Source organism: Halichoeres trimaculatus, unplaced genomic scaffold (assembly GCF_033239565.1).
Source record: "Halichoeres trimaculatus isolate MK-OKI-2021-1 unplaced genomic scaffold, fHalTri1.1 fHalTri1_scaffold_9, whole genome shotgun sequence".
Taxonomy (NCBI): Eukaryota; Metazoa; Chordata; class Actinopteri; order Labriformes; family Labridae; genus Halichoeres; species Halichoeres trimaculatus.
The window spans coordinates 29,464,432-29,486,188 of record NW_027437188.1 but is presented as its reverse complement, the minus strand read 5'-3'; the positions used below and the strand labels follow the sequence as shown (position 1 = coordinate 29,486,188).

General features: G+C 41.0%; 1 protein-coding gene across 2 annotated transcripts in view; it reads right to left on the bottom strand.

Annotated features, from left to right (window-relative positions):
* Positions 1–21,614, bottom strand: part of LOC141797710 (rho guanine nucleotide exchange factor TIAM1-like) — a 48,173-nt gene extending 26,559 nt beyond the window's left edge. The window contains exon 1 of one of the 2 annotated variants that reach the window (XM_074679348.1): positions 21,456–21,614. The gene's annotated coding sequence lies outside the window, so the exon portion shown is untranslated. Of the gene's footprint in view, positions 1–9,284; positions 9,423–21,455 lie in introns of those variants that run through there. The other variant, XM_074679349.1, reaches the window with a different exon arrangement.
* Positions 21,615–21,757: the final 143 nt, after the last annotated feature.

The following is a 21,757-nucleotide window of genomic DNA, read 5'->3' as shown; positions in this document are numbered from 1 at the left end:
CAGTGGTTGCAATGTAAACGCAATGTGAAATTGGCTGGAAATTAATTAGACTGTTTCAAACAGAGATGAGGAGCTTAATTTTAAGTAGATGTAGTTAACTCAGTCAGTACAGTCGAGGCGACCCGCTGAGTAGTGACCTTGGATTTTCTAGCGCAACCCCACTTAGTCAGAGCTGAAATCCTGGAATATGTTAACCCACTGTTTGCTGTGTCTAATAAAAATGGGCAAAGTATTAAACTACTTGTATATTCTTTGTAGACCAACAAACTCAGCATTACTGTGACTTTACACAGTTGCTACTGTTCCTTTTCTTTCACATTTTGAGATTACAGAAGGAAGCAGTGAAGAAAAAAAAATGCAAAATCAGTTGAAAGGAATAAATTATATAACTTCTACCTACATTACAAGAAAGCTATACATTTGTCTATTATATGCCATGGGTCATATCACCAAGTTAGTGTGAGTAACAGTTTTAAACCCAGAAGGCACTTTTTTCAACATGCAGTGTGATCATTGTTAGATTGAGCTCAGAAAGGAGGTGAACGCCTTTTAGCAGAAGGACCCACGATGAATCAGCTATGTTAGCGCTCATTAACAAAGATAAAGGAACACAAGTTGAAATATTTATATCTATCTTCCATCAAGCGGATCAGTTGGATGAGTCTTGATACGGCATGCATTTTCTGTTGCTTCCTTTAACTAAGGGCGCGGTCACACTGGCCATCCAAACCACGGCATGCTTAAGCACGATTTCCCCCCTGCAGAGCTCTTCCCCAGCTGGAGAGTACAGCCAGCGGTCACACTACCCCCATATGAAGCAGACTTTAGCGGGTATCACACACGTTCAGGCCCGCCTATGTCATCGTGAAGCGACTGTTTACATGACGTGCGATCTCATCAGAGTCAGCACAATGAGACACAGAGAGCACCACTACAACTTTAGAGACTTTTGGACTTATAGTAAGCTGTTTTGGCCCGACACAGCCCTCTAACACCCCCACTTTGTTTAAAATGATTGTTGAGAGATGTGCTCGTGGGGATCATATGTCATGGATCGCAGGCACTGTCCACGTGCTTGTGCTCGTGCATGAAGTAAACCGTGCCGAAGCCCACCTCTTCGAAGCGTGCCAAAGCACGGAAGCGAATCGTGCTTGAGCACGGCATGGTTGCAGTCACACTGGCCATTCCAAACATGCTTTACGGCTGAAGCGTGCTTAGGCACAGCACGGTTGGCCAGTGTGACCGTGTCTTAAAACCAGGACAGCTCCTCAGATAATGGACCCAAACGGTCCCATTTTTTGGTATCTTTCTGATGGGGTGCCAGACATTTCGACCCCCGAGGGTGGAGCTAGAAACTCTGTAGTTCATTGATTGGTCAAAAGAATAGTCACTTTCCATGCGACGGGGGTAACAAAGAACAACACATAACCCTACCATGTTTAAATCTCCGTTCCACTATTACTTAACTGACACAGCTATTGGCATCTGGTTTACACACCACCTACCAAGAGGGGGCACTGTTGGCTGTGGAAACACAGACAGGATCAGGCTTTACTGATACAACCCGTACCAAACTGTACTGATTCATACCAGATAGGGGTGGGAAAAAAAAAACATTTGTAGTATGCATTGTAGTATTGGGATTTTTTGATTAACAACTTTTAATCAGGATTTTTTTTTATTTAAGACCTTCATTCTAGTTTCTATTTATGAGCTGGGTTGGGAAAAAGTTATGTGAGATCCCCTAAATAAATCTTAAAAAATGACTTTCATGTGATGTGCATTTTTTGGGAAAATATGGCTCCTGATGTAGTCTTTTGACATTATCATCATCATCATTCAACTTTTTCCCATGGACTGGTGTTAAGAAGCAAACTTAAAATCGCAAAAAGTGGAGCTATCGAAGAATTGCAATTTGAATGGAATGGGCACCCCAAAAATCGTATAAGAATTAAATTAAGAGAAAAGCATATCGTCCCTGCCCTGATACTGGACCACTAGGTGGAAACAAGGCTGACATTCCCAATAAATCAAAGGTTTCAAGATAAAAGGGTCAAGCTAAGACAGTGTCCTAAGAAGCTTTTCCAGATGGAAAGGTAAAATGAAAGAGGTGCTCTATCTTTGGAAAAATATGGATAAAAAACCTTGCTGCATTTTAGTTACCAGAATATCTGCACACAAGGCTCAAATTGTCCTAAAGCCCCAGCACTTAAAAAAAACCCACCAAAACTTAAAAAAAAACTGCTGGTGCACAGAATCCATCATCAGCTCTTTATTAATACATAAGAGAGAAATGCAAGGGTGGAAAAGATGTTCTAGTGCACCAAAAACCTCAGGAACAGCCTCTGGGTTTTCCTAGAAACACTTCCAAACACACATCAGGAGTTAGTGCTTTTATTTTTGCTCCAGTGTCTTCACCATCCCCTCCTACACAGCTAAATAAATCAACTAAAATCAACAAATAGATCCACAAATGTTGCAGGCCAGTTTGGAGTCGAAGACCCCACAAAAATAAATGGGTCATTTTTTAAAAGGCTGCAAGAGCATGAGGCAGCCGCAGTCTCAGAAGATGCATTTATTACAAGGCCTTAATGGAGTACATAACCACAGGAGACTCCAGCCACCCACAGACAGCACGGAAGAATAGTTTTCTTCTGACCCAATGCTAGCAACACGACGGCTTCAAAGAGAGGCATAGATATGCAAGCTACTTCTCAGAATGCTGCAACTTTACATGCACGACATACATTAAATCTGATTCTCATAACTTTCAATGTCTGAATACTTGTCAACTTAAACTCACTTTTACCCTTTTTGTCACAAGTTTGTGTTGATTTCAGGCCTAGAAACAGTTTTATGTTGTATAAATTATTTCCTCAGACAGTATTGGTTTCATCCTGTCTCCATTGGCCTAAAACTATATTTACGCCATGAAATATGTTTCTAGATCACTGCATTGGTGTATAAATGTCAGATTTTGATTTATGCCATGTGAAATTCATTTTCACAACGACTAGTGAAATCTGAAACTGTTTTGGGAGAGACACGCTCGTATTTCCTCCCTTGCGCTGTGGGATTTTGTCATCCATGAAATATGTGACAAGTGGATTTAAGACCCTTTGGTTATTAAAGACCACTTAAAAGCTCCAGCTTATTTTTTGACAAATACTCAGGCCTGTGTGAACAGGATCAGGGGGGAAACTATCCTAAGCTCCACCTGCTCTCCTTCTTTCAAAAAGATGCCCAGGGACAGAAAATGTCAAGCTGCTTGTATCATTTGAGGAAATGATGAAGATTCTTGCCCTGCAGCAAAAATATGACTTTCAGAGTTTAAAAACAAGGTACTGAGAGTGAAACACCTGGTTACACATTCCCAAACTCCTAAACTCTATGAGGTTAACATTCAGCTTTAAAACAAGCCAAGCTAATCTAAAGATAACACACTCAAAAGGAGATAAAACTTACACTGAAGCTTGTTTTGACTTTGTACGCTGCTTTAACTCAAACTCATCGCTGTCATTAAAGCCAACTGTGCTGGTGAAAGGCAAGAATGCACTGGGCCGACTAGTTACAAGCTCCAACACAAAACCCTGTAATCTGAACACTCCAGTCTCCAGAGGTAATAACACAGGTAGCTGTATGGGAGAGGAGCAGAGAGGGGGACGCTGAAAGACTGCACTCAACACATCTCACATTTCCCCACTGACAGAGTCATATGCTTCTGTGTGAATGGAAGAACCAAACAGCTATCGCCTGGTCTCATGACTCATTTTCAGCTCCCGAGTGTGCTCGGCTGTATTTAAGATTCAATGAAGCCAGAGGGGAATCCAGCATCAACAAGGCCTGCAGTTTCTTTCAGATGTTGCACTTTGTTATGAGAGATGCTGATGGACAAAAAAAAAAAACACTTCCCCCGGTCTTTTCATTTAAAATCTCAGCTGAAAACCATATAACACTCTTGTATCCGAAAAGTAGTTTCTTTTTGGTTCTGAATACTCAGAAACCCTGAATAGCAGACAGCTGGAAAATGGGGCTTTCAGTGCTGATAAAAGCAGCAAACTTTTCCTTGGAAAGCTTTTTGACAAGTGGTGGCACTGAATGTATCACGAAGCAACAGACTAGCCAGCGCTGGGCTCCTCTAGCCAGGATTCAAACAGCTTAGTTTCAAATATATCAGAAGAAACCACAGAAGAAGAAGAAACACATAGGTACAGTCCAAGAATAGCCTAAATCTGAACGTATATTTCAGCATTAGGGATGTAAAGATGCACTGCATTGCAGTTAAAAATTGATACAAGTGTGTGAAGATTCAAATCAGCAGAGATACAAAATAAATCTTGATGCCCCATTTAAACAGCAGAAAGCTGTTTTTTTTTTCTTTAGAGGAAGATATTTAATTTATTGTGTTAGTCTTTCAGAAACTTTTATGTAAAATTTGTTTTTAAAAAAATATTTTTGATTTTTTTTTTGTTATTCAAGATAAAAATATGATTTCACTGGCACTTTTTTACCTCAAATATTAAAAAAGGATTTTTTTTAATTTTTTAAAAATAAATGAAAATATTTATTTTTTATACATTAAAAAATATTAACGTGTGTTTTAAATTTTGCATTCACTGCATGATTTGTTTTTTTGTAGTTGCAGAAATAATTTAAAGAATTTTCCTCAGACATATTTTGTGAGCTAGCTCATTCTGTTTGGAAAAAAATCGTGACATAAATCGCATTGTTCACCCAAGTGTATCCTTACGTCCCTATTCAACATCATTTTTTGTAAACCATGAACCAACCATCTGGCTGCTTCTGAAAATATTTCATGTTTCAGAGGATGGCAGAAAAAGCTGCCTCTGTGTGTGACCTGTTTGACCCTGTCACACACACAGAGTGAGGCTCAGGTGGTCGCGTGTGTGTGAGGGGACTTTGTAAATGTAGGCGAGCAGCCTTCAGAGAGATGCCAGCACATTAAAAGCAGAATCACTGCAGCTGGTTCGAAAGCTGCACAACTGCTGCAACTGCTGCTAAAGGCAGATTTATATACTGTCTATAAGTCTGTGATGCATACTGATGCCTCTTGGTTGGTTGTACACCATGCAGCTGTAAGGAGTCGGGGAGTTTAGAAACTCTCTTTAAAGAAAAATGACCAAATTAAGAGTCTAAACCCTTGTACTGCTGGCTTTAAGCTTCTCTTGTTCTCAGAGTACACCAAACATAAATCTCTGTTAGGTGTAACAGCAGGGTTTCTGCCATCCAACAATTTGTAGGAAATTTATCTGAGGTAGATTTACTATCTGCCTCAATAAGTGAGCTATGTTCTTTGCACTAAATCTTCAGAAACCAATTCAGGAGCTTGTTGCAGAGCAGCAGCTGGTCTTGTTTAGCCCGGTGGCACCTTTGTCCCTGCCAGTGTTTCCTCTGGGGCTCCACTTGTGCAGAGGTCACTACTTCTGCTGCTGTTTGAGCTGCATGGGCTTTGTGTACAGCAGATGCTGCAGGTTTTGTTGGGTCAACAAACCTTTATTGCACTTCATTGGGGAAAAAAATGCTTACTTGGCTTCTATGGCCACTCGCAGGATTTCATTTAAAAAACTACAGACCTTGAGGGTATAGAGTCCTGAATGCTGATGCTGTTGGATGTAATGAGTTTTTCCTTTTCTGCATTTGCTGGAGGAAGAAGATTCTTCCCATGTGTTCCGAGTCCTTGAATCTTTATCATCAATGCCAGCAACTTGTTTGTTCAAAGGGTCACAGCAGAGGTGTGATCAGAGCACATCCTGCCCACAGCTCTTTAGCTCCTCATTGAAAACCTTTGAAGTCCTTAAAGAGCCGTTAATAGAGGCTCCACGTCACCCTCAGCCCGCAGGAAGACAAAGGAGGATGAGTACAGGATGTGTTTGTAGAGATTCTTCTCGCTACAGTTTTTAGGGGGGGATGGGTTTGGTTTTTTTAATCTTGTATGGGGAGTAAGGGGGGTATTTTAAGTCCCACCTCTGATTGTCACTTCTAAGTATAACAGCCCTTTGATTTCATGTTGTTTTGCCAGACTGGTACACACAGACTCAGATAATGATGACCTACGTATGAAAAGCTGTCCCGGGCTCATGTGTGTTGAGAGGAGTTTCCTTTACTTGAGAGATTTTTTTTTAACAAAGATAGTTTCAAAACACTTTAAAGGACAACATAGCCCAAATGATAACTGGCAAAAACATGAAGCTGCAGCACTGATTTCATTTCCACTGATGTTTCAGATAAATAATTGGAGTCTCTTTTATTGCCTTTGATAATTTAGATAAGCCGGAAAAAAGTCATTCTTTCAAATCATTTAACTGATGCAAATCTTAAAAACAAATGGACCTCATTTATTTGGTCACTGTTCCTTAGTTTTATGACTTTAAATCTCAAACTAAGTGTTCATTTCACAACACACTGAGTCAGAACATCAAACATCCTTTGTTCAAGCTGCTTTAAATCTACAGCGACGTCTGTGAAACTCAGCCGTACGCATATTAAAGCAGATCTGGATGTAAACACTGGAGTGAAAAGGGAGTCTTTTGAAAGGCTAGAACTAATCTGACAGAAGGATCCCCCGGGAGTTCAGAATCAATACTTTCTGTTTGTGATAGAAGTGTGTATCAGAAATGAGGTGTGAAGAAAGCGCCTCATCCCCACGAGAAAACGCCGCAGCTGCTGCGACAAAATATCACAGCCACAAAAATCACCAGAGACTTTCACAAGTCGACCTTCTCATAGCCCGTTACTGTCACTGTCACTCCACACACGTCTGCTTCTTTTACATGCTTCACATTCCAGACTTTTACTATCCGCTCCTCAGACTCCAAACACACCCTGCAATTTTCCTCCTCACACTCACAGCAAATTTGTTTGACAGTTTTACGAGTATGGGTTTGTGATCAATGGTATCAATGCGGGGACGTGATGGTTTCCAAAACACAAGGTTTCTGTTGGAGTGGCAAACTGGGGAATGTGATGTGCTGGGAACTGGTAAAAAAAATGCAATCAGACTTACAATGCAGAAAATTCATACATCGAAACTTGAATATTTCCTTCTCCTGAAAGGGTCAACCTTTCAGCTTTCCTTTTTATTACGTAAAATTCAAATCTAATCAAATGCGCCCTGCTCTTTCAGGAAGCCAGCAGTAAAAAACAAAATAGCAATGAAGGATGTTTTCAGAGCAGCCATTCACCTCCCGCTCCAGTGTGGCAGCTGACTGGTCTTAGCCTGAATGTCCCTCTGCTGGCAGCAGAATAAACACCAAGGACACAGAGGATGCTGCATTGAAAATGTGTTTTCTAAATCTGGTTCACTCAGGATCTTTTCCACAGAGGCGATCATTTGCTTTCCGGTCAGTGAATACCGAGCAAGGCTTCAGTTTGAGTTGTTTTCTTCTTTTATAGCATTATAAGTGCAAGAAGAGAATCCTGGCTGCACTCAGAGTCACATCTGGGTCGACGTCAAAGCTCAACCTTTGGATACTTGAAAAAACCAACAAAGAAAAAACATTTTTGAGTGTAGAAGAGAAGGAACAGTGACAACTGCACCTATGTTCCTGCAAACATATTTATGGCCATGATGTCTGATGTTTCATATATGATGACGGTGCCTGAGCACCACCTCAACCATAAGCTCCCAGCCTTGTACTTTACTGAATTGTGCAGTGAAGCAGAGCCAAGGTGGGCGCTGACACACTTGAATACACAAAGCCGGGCTGCAAATGTGTGTTTTCTACAAACAGCATTGATTGCAGTTGGCAGAAGTGGATTCTTTTATGGCACTGTGGTCAAATGTCACCTTGGAGGTCAGGTTCTACTTCCTTTATCCATTTACTGAATTTCAAAATAACATCTTTTAGCCCTGTGATCCCCCTTTACCAACCCATATGTAGGACTCTGTGACCCTCTTTCATCACTCTTTCCTTACAATGTGTCCAATCAACACAGATGGTAACAGCAATAGAGACACTTTTACAACCAGTCATCTTTCTGTTGCAGATCAGCCTAAAGCCAAACAAACAGTTTGATAACTTTGTACTATCAACCAGAGGAACTGAGAAATGCCTCACAGAGGCCTCGAGTGTGGAGTCACGATTTATTCTGCTCTATATATAGACCCAATTTTATAATAAGCTAAGTATCTGAAAAAGCACCTGATCACAGATGAACTCAACTGGCTTGTTAATCTACAATATAACCTTTGTTCTGCTGCACACTGCGCCTTTCAATTAAGTGAAGCTTATGACACAAGATCATGCAAAACAATCTGTGATTACACATATTTTTCTCCCAGGAGGGTAATTCTGTTAGGTTGAATCAAGTTTAAGAAAAAGCATCACATCGCATGTGATTCTCATATTGGGTTTAGAAGAGTCTGATGTTTTTGTTGTTGAAAATCTCCCTTTCCTGCGCTCATAACAGCACCTTTGTCATGATTTAGAAGCCTGAAAGCTGGAGCCTGACCTCCCGTCCTGCTAAGCCCCAAGCGGTCAATACATTTCCATAACTATGACACCAGATGACCATTTCTCGCCCCTCTCCCCACCGCAGGAGTCACACCACAGGCTTCCCCAACACAAAGCCCGGATTTTAAATGAACTCACACATCATGAAGTCCTCCAGCCCCCCTCCAGGATGCGCTCTGGGAATGCTCCTTGACTTTGACCATCTCTCCCATTTGCAATTCATCATCTCTCTTTCTCAGCTTCACAAAAAGCACCGCCACCACCGCAGCTGCTTTGTCATTACAACGACACAGACACAAGCAGCATTGTTTGTGTCTGGCGGTGAATGGAGAGCAGTACAATGGCTGGCTGCCTGCAGTTGCAGGTAAAGTTGTTCCCCATTCAGGAGTGCTACAGGTACTAACACGAGTTGGAAACCCCACCCTAAACACAGGCTGTAAAGACCCCAGGACATGGTTGCATAACACACACACAAAAAAACCCCAATGAAATTATAGGATGAGAGCATGGAAACACAAACACTGCTGGAAACTAATGGGAATACTGCATTAAATCTTGAAAAAACACCCTGAAGGCAGCCTGATTTGCAAGAGCTTTGTATGAATCTGAAACTACACCCTGAAGTCCACAGAAACCTCTGCTCACAGGCCACACATTGCTTCACTGTGTTGTTGTTTAGCACCTTTTCTGAGGAGTGGGAGGTTTGAGGCAGGACAGCCATTTGTCTCATCTATCAACAAACACAGTGTTGCAAACAGACAAAAAGAAAACAAATAGAAATAAAGGAAAATCAGCTTTGAATTAACTTACCTTACTCTGTACAACCAGGCTGTGTCACTTCTTTCATTTCCCTGTTACAGGAGCCAAAGTTAGCCCACACTGAGGGGAACTCTGGCACTACATGAGAGGTTTATAGATACTCCTCCTGCAAGTCCACAGCAGACTGACTCCTGTATGCAAGGATGAGTTGAAGAAGTGGAGGAGGGTGGGGGAGTGACTGTTTGTAACCCCTGTTGCTCCCTCCTCCTCCCCTTGCTGACTCTTTCACACTCTTCACTCCACTCCCTCCCTCCCGTCTTGCTCCCTCCTTCCTCCTTAGATTCCATCCCCCTAAACTACAAACCTACTGCCAGCAGGAATGTGTGTTCCCTCCCTTGTCTCCTCTGTAATTGCCCCTTCACTCCCCTATGAGAAGCTTTATGTTTACACTAAATGTTGCAGCCTTTTTTTGTTATATGAAACTGATAAGATCAACAACTGTCAGGCCTTCATTTCTCAGCCTGGATCAGTTACAGCTTTATTGTAAACTTCACCTCGTCTCTGTAGCCAAGAAGGAAATTATCCCTGCTTTAATCTATCGTCTTTGCAGCCAAAGAAGCTGGATTTGCAAAACAGCATTCTGGGAAATTAAACCAATGTTTTCTTTGCCTGGGAGGCAGGGAGAGCTGAAAGGGTCACAGTGTTAATGTGTTTTGTTGGATTAATTTCGAGCGTCAACGAGAGTCCGAAATGGACCTGTGAGTGGAGGAGAGGCAGGGCTTGCTGTTGTCATAGCACCAGTGATGTCGTGAAGCTCTCGTGTCAGCAAGGAGCGGATTCATTTTGAGATGATGGAGGGGACAGGGAAGAGACGGAGGGGGAGACATTTGTTTAGCAGCATTATGAATCCACAGAACATAAAACAGAGGGTGTGAGACGACCAGGCGATGCAGAGGAGGGACAGGAAGAGCTCTGAGATTGGGGGAGTGAATTGCCAAGTCTAGACTTTGCGATGACTATGACCAACATAAAAAGCACTCAGCACTGTGGTCAGACTGGTTTCCTTTGAATACAGCTTCATGTCCTGCCAAGGTTGTGACCCTGATATTAAAGTGAACCACAGGGGTTTCATCGTAGGGACAGGAATGTCTGGCCTGCAGAGGAACCAGACATAATAACGTGTATTCTCTGAACTTGATTTCACACAGGTAATCTGCCCCAGTAACAGATTCGTCTTTGAGGTTTCGTGCCAGGATTGCGCACACAAACACTCCATGAGCCAATTTTTATTTTCAATTAATGTTCAAACAGTTTGCTGGGACGTGATCCAGTGAAAACAAAGGATCTGGAAGCACATGATACTGTCTGAATTCATTATGACAAGAGATGGCGATTGAGACTAACAATCAACTTCACAGAGCAGGAAAAACCTTCATGTAGTTCCTGTGGAGTTTGAGAGATTAGTGACTTATAACCAATTATTAACTCAGTGTGACATCAGCTGCACTCACAGAGGTGCTGATTTGAGAAGTTAAATAAAGATTTATGTTACACCAAATGAGATCATCTTATCGGCTCATCTTCATTCCCCAAAAAGAAAACAGCACCAGTTAGCAGAGCAATAAAACGTCCCTATCAGTGAAACGTGTACGCTGAATCCACGTCTGCTCTCACCACAGGCATCTCAGAAATGTAGATCTCTTGCAAGGAGCTCAGCTAAACAAAATAGTCTGCTTTCTCATTACCAGTACAAGGCTATTAAGCCCCCGTGCGCAATTTAGTGGCTGATTGAATTAGACATCCAATACATCGACAGGCCATTCTATAGCGCTGGAGCAATTTGGCAGGTGAGACTACGGTAACAGATCCACGGCAACACTTCAGACTGCTGATGCTGTCCAGGTGTCACAACCAGCAGCAATCTCTGCCAATCACCTTCAGCTGTGGTGAGGAGAAAAAACAGCTGAGAGGGAGGAACAGCAGAGATCCATTTAGGATGTGCAATAAAATCACCAAACGTGACTCTACACTGGTACAACAATCTGATTAAATCAAATATTTCTGTTTGAATCGAACAAAATCAATAAAATCATCTGATAAAAACAATCTGATTAAATTTTCATGTTTTCAGCCAATGAGGTAAAAGGAGGATTGTTTTCCAGGCTTTTTATGTCACTCCCTGTAAATGAAATGGCAGAATATCTTGTTTGCTAATATTTTTCAAAGATTAGTTACAGTTGAGTCAAAATGTCAATCCTTTATTTTTGCATCTGTCTGAGCTCCTGTCGACAACACAGCTGATGCTTCTACAAAGCTTCACAGCAGGAGTCTGACAGGTGTCCCGCTGCAGAAACAAGGTTGCATAACAGGGGAAATTCGACTGAACGAAACAGTTTTGATAAAGAGACTAGTTCTCTTGGATTTCAGAATGTAGCTCAGTCAAAATAGAATAATTGTTCTCTGCTTTAAACCCGATTGTTTCTTGTTAGAATTAGAGACATCCCAACCAGCTTTTTTAGGTACTGATCTGAATTTTTAGCATTTAATGTCTGCCCATTCTGAGACCCCATCCAAAACTTCAGTTTGCTGAGATAAAAGTTGCAATAGAGGTAAGAAAGTGGAGCTGCACACTTGTTTTGTTGTTTTTTAACAATAATGAAAGGTTAATAAAAAAGTAGCTTAAATATATTGTCAATTCCATTCAACTCGGTCCAGCTAGTTTTAATGTTCAAGTCATCTAATCTACATGCTTTTACATGCTTTCCTGTATGAGGTCCCCTAAACCTTTGTGCATGCAATACAGCTAGGGATGGATACCAAATTAGGTACTTTTATAGGTATCGACCAAATATGTCAAAAGTACCAGGTACCGATTCACTTAAAATCAAAAGGCACAATGTTTTGGTTCCTAAACACATCCTTGTGACTGCAGGTGAGTGGAAGAGTAGGGGATTTTCCATGCTGGACATGAACACAGCGTTGCAAGGTTAGATATTGAAGAATAACTTAAAATTAAATTGAAAAAAATAAGATTATATTATTAAACAATTTGTTACTTTTTACCACATTATCACAAAAAAGAACCGAAAATTGGTACCCCTGGGTACTGATACTTATTGCCAGGCACCGGGCATCTTTACCCTATTGTTTTTAAATATGAAAGGTACCCATCCCTAAATACAGCACGCTTAAATCTGAGGCTGCCCTGAACGCAACTCTCACAGGAAAGTGTAAGACTACAAACATACATTTAGACACTAATGTCATTAACTTGTGTTTTCTTTCTCCTTTTACTGAAATGTTTGTTTTGCCACAAACTGGATTACAACTTCAACTGACCTAAATCTTCCAAAACTTGACAAGGAAAAAACTATTCCAGTGTGCTGCATGGCTTAGCAAAAACGTGGGTCAGTTTCTTTTTTTTGTGCCGGGACCTATTGTGCCCAATGACAGCTAATGTAAACGATAACAAAAAAAATCAAGTAAAAGCTGATCACCGATCAATCATAAAATGTCAAGATTCGCTCAAATCTGGTACTTGAGATCAGGATCTGGACCTGTAGACTTATCACAATCAGTTTTTGTTCCCATTTTTTTTCTTTCATTCTCTGATTCTGCAAAAACTGATCAAGATTCAAAGTTGCTCCTTGCTACTCTTGTACTATTAAATTGAAAAAAAAAAAAAAAAAACTATCCCTTTGCCCAAGATGAGATTGTTTACGTCATAAAATGAGAAAAATATCAGCGGTGTAAATCTTTCTGGAGGCACTGGAGAATGTTATAGCTAACAGGCTAAATCACATTGTGGCTCCCCAGAATGACCCTAAATAAAGGTCAGTTAAAGACTGATGAGTGACAATGCAGTGATCTATTTTAATAATTACATAAAATCACTTTGAAATTAAATAATGTGATCTGAGTTAAACTTCTGGCAAAAAAATGACCAAAAATTTTGATTTCAACAAACAGATTTAACCAGTCTCAGAGCTGAAGGTCTGTGCAGACTTAAAATAAGGCTTGGTTTGCATGATTTCCATACATTAAATACCATCTACCAGTGAATGAAAACATAAAAGTCTGTCACTAAATGTGAACAGCACAGTCACAAAGCACCTTAGTCTCACACAAATTCAGCTCTCAAAAAACAAAGAAGTGAGCGTGGTCAAGATGCACCAAGATGCCTAATGATTTAAACTTTCTTCTCAGCCCGGCACCCAACAGCCGCTGGTGTAAACATACACTGACTCTGCATACATCAACAGGGTCATCTGTATACAGCCTCTCATTTAGAAAAAAGTCTGTCTAATAAATCCACATGACTGAAAAAGGACTTCCTCCACCACAAGAGTTCAAGGGTTTTTTCTTAAAGGTCTCTTCGATCAAAACAACACACACCCTTCTGGTGCCCTTCTGAAGAAAACAGATGATCCTTTGTACTGAAAGGACACCATGTACGACTGATATCTGAAAGAAAAAAAAATGCAACTGTTACGCAAGACTTGAAAGCGGTAACCCCAGACAGGATTGAGATCATTAGTGGAGGATCCAGTAGTCTCCAGCAGTGAGTTGACTCTCAAGAGCCAACATCAAAGAAAGCAGTACAGAGAGGAAAATCATCTAAAATGCAAGAAAAAAAAAAAAGAAAAACTGGAATCGATTGGTTCGGACCAAACCTGTATAGATAGCATAGGTAGCTCTGAAATTATACATATTTAACAACGCTTGGAGCACAATGAAGTGGAATATTCGTATTTCAGGGTTACAGGAATTAGCTCAACTCCTGCTGCCATCAGTAGACTTAAAAAAATATATTACAAATAAAGCGTGTTTGTCCTTTGTTATAAAAAAAATAGTAAATTCATATGGGTTGTCTTTGAAGGCAACAGTTGCTCTTTTTGTGCATGCTTTATCTTTAGCCTTGGTGCCGTTTGCCGGGCCTGCTTGTGATCAAAAAATGCATGCAAAAAAAAAATGCTGATCAAGTAAAAGTAATCATCAGACGCCAAATTAAAATAAAAAATCTACACCAAGTGAAATCAATCAATCCAAAAATCTCTTTTAAGTGTTATTTATGATTGACGGCGCGGTGAGGTTACTCTAACCTCCCAAATGTAGCCTCAGCAGTTTTTGCACTTAGTATCTATTATTCATCCACAAACCACAAGGCTCTATCAGCCACATGATGTTGATGATCGTCAACATGTGCGTTTCTGACAGCCGGTCATATGTTCCTGCTCGTGGCCTGGAAAAAGAGAGGAGGAAGAGAAGAGGAAGAAATTTCTAATGCTAATCTGTGATGTTTTTCCAAACCTCATGACTGTTAGGGAGAGCAGGTACCAGGAAGCCACTGAGTACCATCAACAAATCCATTCATACAAACTTATTCTGTAATACAGAGAAATATCTTTAGGGAAATCGTTCTTCTGAGGCCTCAACACCAGCTTCAAACCTGAAAGCTCACACTAAATCCTGCAACGTGAGGCTAATTTGTTGGTGGATGTCTGTTCATTTCAAATTGATGCAACTATTCATTTATGGTTGTAATAATTCATGAGAAAGCCCACATCTTCATGACGCTCAGAAGCTGTGAATTAATACATAATGCTCCTGCAGCAGTGAGCTATAAGCGTCATTTTATAGAGTGCAGAGCTCAGGAGTCCTTGCTGGTAAAGGTTAGTGGAGCACAGCTCCATCTCTTCCCACATTAAATGCTGTGCAGAGTCACTCTTACATACAACAACACAAGGGGGATGTCCTCTGGAAAGCATTAGGGACCAGATCTTGGCAAGCTGTCTAGGTGCTTTTCCAGATATTGCTGACTGTCAGCACATCATGAATTTATGGTACATGACCTCACTTTGTCAGATGGAGGAATATGTGGCAACATTTGCCTTTGCATATGCTGATATATGAGGAAAGAGTGGTAGTGTAGTTTTTCTGCTTTTGTTTCACGTGCTTGGCAGCACATGGTCCAGAGAAAGGCTGTGGCATTGTACTTGTATTGATAATCATATATTTCTGTCTAAAACTAAGCTAAAGGCAATGTCCTGCAAGGAACTGGTTCATAGTAGGCTGCAAGCGCTCAAATCAAACACTTCTTTCGCTTTAAGCTTCTTTTAAATGGTGACCACATTTCACATCAGTTCACAGGTTTTCTTCTCCTGTTCATTCAGTGCGTTTACATGCAGTTTAAGAAATCAGACTATGAGCTTAGTTAGCACAAGATAGAACTATTAAGATGTATGTAAACAGCTCAGACTGAGAAAGGACTGAGCATAGCTCGACTGACACACATAGGTAATACAACTGCTATCTGACTGTGGTTGGATTTGGCAGGACCCAGCAGGTCTCGGTGCGCTTCACCATTCAGTGCAAGCAAATTTCACCTGGAAAGGAAGTAGATAGCCATGACTTTAGGATCTAGAGATGCATTCCATTTGTACTCAGAAGACGGAAATCACAAGTTCCTAGTGGAAAATTTCAACTGGAACACCCCTTGAAGTCAGAATTTCCTACTGGGAAGTCGGGTGATCCACACCACTCTGAGTTTACAATCAAAGATGGCTGCCCCAGGTGTAAACAGTTATTAAGCTCTTTTTATATTCTATTTATTTTAGAATTTCTTTGTTGCAACAAATCAGCCATATATATGGTATGGTAAGGTTTATATACAAAAATATTGCTGTTATACACATTTACTTTGGAGATGACGTCATTCCCACTGTCCACTTCCCAGTTCTGATGTAAATGGAACGCAGCATTCGTCAGATCTCTTTGTGCATGTAAGCATACTGAATATGAATGGCAATAGTCATCTATCGATTGATCTGTTCTCACTTTTTCATAGCCAAGATGATGATCATTGAAGGTGAGACCAAGGTTCCACACTCAACTTTTGATTGCTTTGAGTGCACCAAATCAAAGTGCACTAAGTCTTTTCATACTGTCAGTGTTAAGGAACTCATGCACTCAAAGTAGTAACCCTATCCCTAGTGGGTGTAAGAACAGAAGTATACAATTTGAGACACAGCCTCAGTAATCATCAAGCTAATGTCGGTTAGCAATATGTGGGAACTACTCCAGCTTACAGTTCAAAGAGAAAGGTGTTCTTGCCAATTTGGGAATTTTGTGGACTTAAATCACCTCCACTTAAAGTTTCAGTTTCTTATCTATTCGTAAACTAACTGATAGTGTTGTTTCTTAAGTTCCCTATCAATATCTTGACAATATCTTTATCCTGATTTCTTTTCCCCATGAGAAATGTTAGGTGAAGACTTGGTATTGTGACGGCCCTAATCTAGAACAAGATGGTATGTGAACAGTTTGTAGCTGAGGGGTAAAAACAACAGGATTCCTTTTTTCAACCATCCAAAGATGGAGGAAGACAGACTGATACAGCAGAACATCAATAGTTCTCTAATGGAGACAGATGTCCTGTCACAGGAACAAGGGAACATCGAGCTCTTGTCTGTAACTCAATACAACGTGGATGTAAACAGAGGTGGAAGCAAAGCATAGTTGTCCTTCATCAATCAACTTGAGCTAGAAAGGACAAAGACTGCTGGATTTAGAAAAACTTAGAGGAAAAAAAGTCATTATCTGAGGATCAAGACGGGATAAAACTGTTCCTGCATATTGCTGCAACAAGATGTCTATCTGCCTCTCAAAGAAGGACTCTGTTGTTCCATGCAGATAATTCTCACAAGACTAATTTGACTATCAGCCTGTGAAGACTGCGTCCAACAAGAGACAAGACCGCTCACAGCTGCAACATCCACACTGTTACACAATGTGGCTGCTCCATGACAGGATCTGTGTGGGAGAAGGCCACTTTCACATCAAGTGTTTTACAGAGTGTAATTCCAACCGTCATTTTCAGCTGTAATACAGGGAGGAAAGTTGACATGTACAAAAGCATAATGTCAATATTTTAGGACAAAAGAAACCCCAGATTTTCTACAACAGAAGCCAAACAGATTTTAATATTTCTGCAACTGGGAACGGTGCATCCTTTAAACCCTTACAACACGGTGATTCTACATCAATCAATAGAGCCATTCACCGTCAATTTAGACCAACTGATCCATGAACCCATGGAAATATGTTGAGGTTGATGTTCCTATAACTACACGGTGAAAAGCTGCATCATGGGATCCCCTCCTCCTTGAACAGAGCGTCTATTCAGCCTCTGCAAATATGAAATATTCAGAGAGACTCTGGAGCCCAGAGTTTATTCAAATATTTAAACAACTTGGCTCCGTTTGCGTTTAAAGGCTGGAGTTGATGACTGACGCTGTGATTTCGTTAAGCGCAGAATAATGGCTGCAAAGATGGTATTTTTCCAACCACATTTTGAGATTTGTGTGCATGCCACTGAGGCTTTAGCCCGGCTCACAGCTCTCATTGTAGTACCTAAAATCAGCCACTTAGCACAATGACATAAGTTTCCAGCTCTGTCACTGTGGTCTAACAGATGCACTCCATGTTTCCACAACACACCCACTCTCCTTATGTGCTCATTTTTTGAATGTGCTGCAAATTTCCCAGCAACATTTGTAAAGACACTGTAAAAATATAAAAAACAGAACCAGTGATGTTAAAAATGCAAAGCCATTGTAAGAAATAAAGGAGTGAGTGGACTAAATGGTCTGTGTTAATGTCATCACACTAGGTTCAGTATGTTGCTCACTTTGAGCGACCCAAAACACGTCTCTCTTCAGTATTTACTTTGCACCGCTTTGCAAAGGCATAAGGAGTTATGTGCAAGTGGGACTGAAATGAATAATTCACAAAGAGCACTTTTGAGGGTTAAATTATGCGCATCTGAAGAAATCAACAGTGTCTGGTAGTTCGTCTCTGAACACGCATGAAGAACAAAGTCATGGATTGTACAAAAAGCCAACAAATTACCATATGAATGTGCAGACATTCTTTCATGTGTGGTTGCAGTCGCTACCCTCCTCAAGTTGGTGTAACATTTGAGATCTTTGAGATGGAGAGTTAAGAGTGTAGACACCACCCGGGGGGCAGTGAAACTAGTTACAGCTAGACCACAGCAAGAGAGACACATACATAGAGGGAGAGAGTGTGAGGTCTCTGTGCAGGCATGTCACACAGGTGGGCTCAGGTTACCACCCTGAGGACACATCAGCCAACGCTGGGTGCTCCATGGGTTGGTTGTTTATTCCAACACAGAGAAGGTATTCACGTTTCTGTTTCTTACGATCATATTAGCACTGCAGGAAAACCTTCCACAGGTTGATCGATGCTTTTGTTAGGGATGATAGATGACATAAGAATTGCTTCTAGTGTTTTTCTTTTTCATGTTTCTATTTCTTTCTTCTATATAACTAGAAAAGCACTCAGAGAGCGCGGACCTCTGCCAAGCGTATTGTGATTGTCACGCAACACTTTTGTCCTACTTTAATGTTATACTCCCTTTCAGCAGACTGTCTCCACAGACAGAACAACATATCTCAAAAAGTAATGGACAGATCTTGATGAAATGTTCAGGAAATGTTCAAAATAAGATAAAAGGATTTAAAGGATTCTTTGTCATTGTGAGATAGGGCCGTTTTCACCATATGTGTATATAACTCCGCGATAAATGTGCGGATTGCTTGGTAAACTAATACAAGACAAAATCACCATAATTTCTGACAAATATAAAAGTTAGATCCAGATCGTGGCAATATTCTGGATACTGAGATCCGGAATATGAAATATGTACTGGGTCATCATAACTTTTAACACTGTCAGGAAACAAATTATCGTACAAACCTGCAACTAACACCAATTGTGGCAGACAGTCTGTTGAAAGGGAGTATAACATTAAAGTAGGACCAAAGTGTTGTGTGACTATCAAAATATGCTTGGCGGAGGTCAGTGCTCTCCGAGTGCTTTTCTGGTTTTTGATAAAAACTTAACTTTGACAATAAAGCTTGGGCTCGGAGCACAGGTGGGCTTATCCTAGCTGTATTTCTTGTTTATGAAACCAGTCCCTAATATCAGTTCGTCTTTCTTCACACACTTTACATGTTAGGGTTAGCTTACTGGGTTCATGGGTTTCCTAAAACTTTCTCTAACCTGTAATACTTTTAACAAGTAAACCCTCACCTTTACCAACAAAAGCCTGATATGAGTAATTTTTAAAATTAACAGCATCTCCTGACTGCAAACATCGCTTCTAGTTTTAGGCACAGTTGGCAAAACAGTGACAGATCAATGCTGAATAGCACTTAAGTAAAATGGTACACTTTAAACATTGAGATATGTAGTTTGATGATAAAAGAATCCAGTACAGTGATTTTGGGGGAGCTAAAAGTAGAATAAAGCCTATTCAAGCCACAAAGTTCTCAGTTACAAATGTGTATTAGCGCTAATCTCATTAGCTTCCTGCTATTGCAAAACTTGAGCCAGGATAAACCCTGCACTCTTCTTATTACTCCTTTCTATTATCTACAAAAATGAAATGGGTTTCAATAAAATGAATGAGTATGGTGTGTTTTTATTATGTTATTGCTGAAAACATGGTAGAATAGTGCAACATATAAGAGTGAAATATTGAAATCACTGTTTTAAGAAGTATCTTACAGACCCAAGATTCCATTTTTGGGTTTAGTTTAAAGATAATAGCTTAAAGTAGCACTGTATATCAGAGGCATGTTGCAGCTTTCTACACACACATCTGTTGATTGTTGCAGATTAAAGAACTTATTCTCCGTCTTCGCGACACCTTCTGTTAGAGCTCAGGAGCTCTGAGCAGGAAGAGTGCGGGTACAGAAGCAATGCTTTTAGCCAAATTATAGGATTGGAACAGGCTGAGCATAAGGCTGGATATAAAGTGGATTATGCTGCGTGGTTTAAGAGATTTCATGAGTGTTGTAACATTTTTTTTCTTGTGGAAAAAAACTGTACTGTAAGAAATCATCATTACTGATACAAAATCAAACCAATGTGGAGAAATTAACTCATTACTGCCTCTTTTCAAGTCCATGGAGGTGCCGTTGCTCTTGCTTTGGGTGTTTTCACACCTGCAGAACATGGCATGCTCTGCTGCACGCAAAGTCACTTCAAATCCAATGACTGGAATTGGTTTTTAATTTGCTCTATCTGCTGTAGCTGTTATTGTCTTCTGTCTGGTGTCATATTCCCCCTGGATGAGGCTTTTTTTTCTATTGCTTGTTTGTGGAACATTCTGGTCAGTCTGCACTCATACAAACTGCTGACAGAGGAAAACAACACCTTATTGTACTTGTCATGTTCTAAAAAATCTCATAGTCAACTCTAAATGACAGCTTTTACCCACAAAAGATCATTTTTAAAAGATTGGTTATCATTTTTTAACATGTTATGTGTCAAACCACGTGTAAAATCTAATGCAGCATTGAGTGTGAACAGCTCCATCAATGCACATCTCATCAGCTATAGGAGTCCCCTGTGCATAGACAGTTTAGGGTGTTTGTCACAGCCTCGGCATCAGGACAGGAAGACACCACTTTCAGCAGCACCGTACAGCAGTGACGCTGCAACAAACTTGACACCATAAGGTCATTGGAGTAAAGCAGCTGCACGAATGAGATATTGCCTGTCTGCTGAATCACATGCATATGATCTGTTTACCAAAGCGAGGTGTAAACACAGCAGCAGCAGCACCGGATCATGTGTTTACAGCGCAGAGAGATGCAATGAGAATATCTCAGAAAGAAGCCTGCTTCATGCAACAATTTACCGCACTGAGGCCATACGCCCCTTCTCCTTTGCAAACAGAGTAAATGACCACAGAGCTAACACCTCTGAGGTGTCGCGGATGACAGGCTCCTCTGCTTTTTTTTCTCTCAAATGTGTGGTTTAAAGAGCATCCTGATGCTGAGGAGGAGCAACATTTGTCAGCAGGGCTGCTGTGCAGGATGAATGTCTGGACATGCATGTTAACCCCGCTGTTTGCAGCGTCACTTGGCTGTTTTACCCCCAAATCACTGATGTCTGACTGAATTAATCAACAGCACATTCACGACACTCCACGGACACAGAATACATGATTTGGTTCATCCTGTGGACCGTGTCGGCCGCTTCAGTGCGGCAGCTCCTGTCACCTCTGATAAACTTGTATGATTGAGTGACGCGGTCATGCGTGTGACGGCGCTAGGACCACGCGGAGTCATGCTCGGACACCCTTTATTCCTATTAATCATTAGCTTATCAGCCGGGCTCGTTACATACCTGTCACCGCCACCCTTTGGTTCTTTCTGCGTCCATCCTGACTCTGCAATTCGCATGTCTCACACGCCGGTGTAGCCCATCCACATCACTGTAACTCCAGCCACCGCTCCAAGGTCTGCCTGCCTGCCTTGCCTGCCTGTCCACAGACCATGCGTGCTGTTTCACACCACTGAGAGGGGCGGGGCCCACCTTCCTTGGAGACGGCGCGCAAGTGGATCGCGAGAGTGCCACTTATTTCTCCACAGAGCCAATCAGCGTCGGCTCACCTCGAATCGGCATGCAACGACTGTGTGATGCAAAGT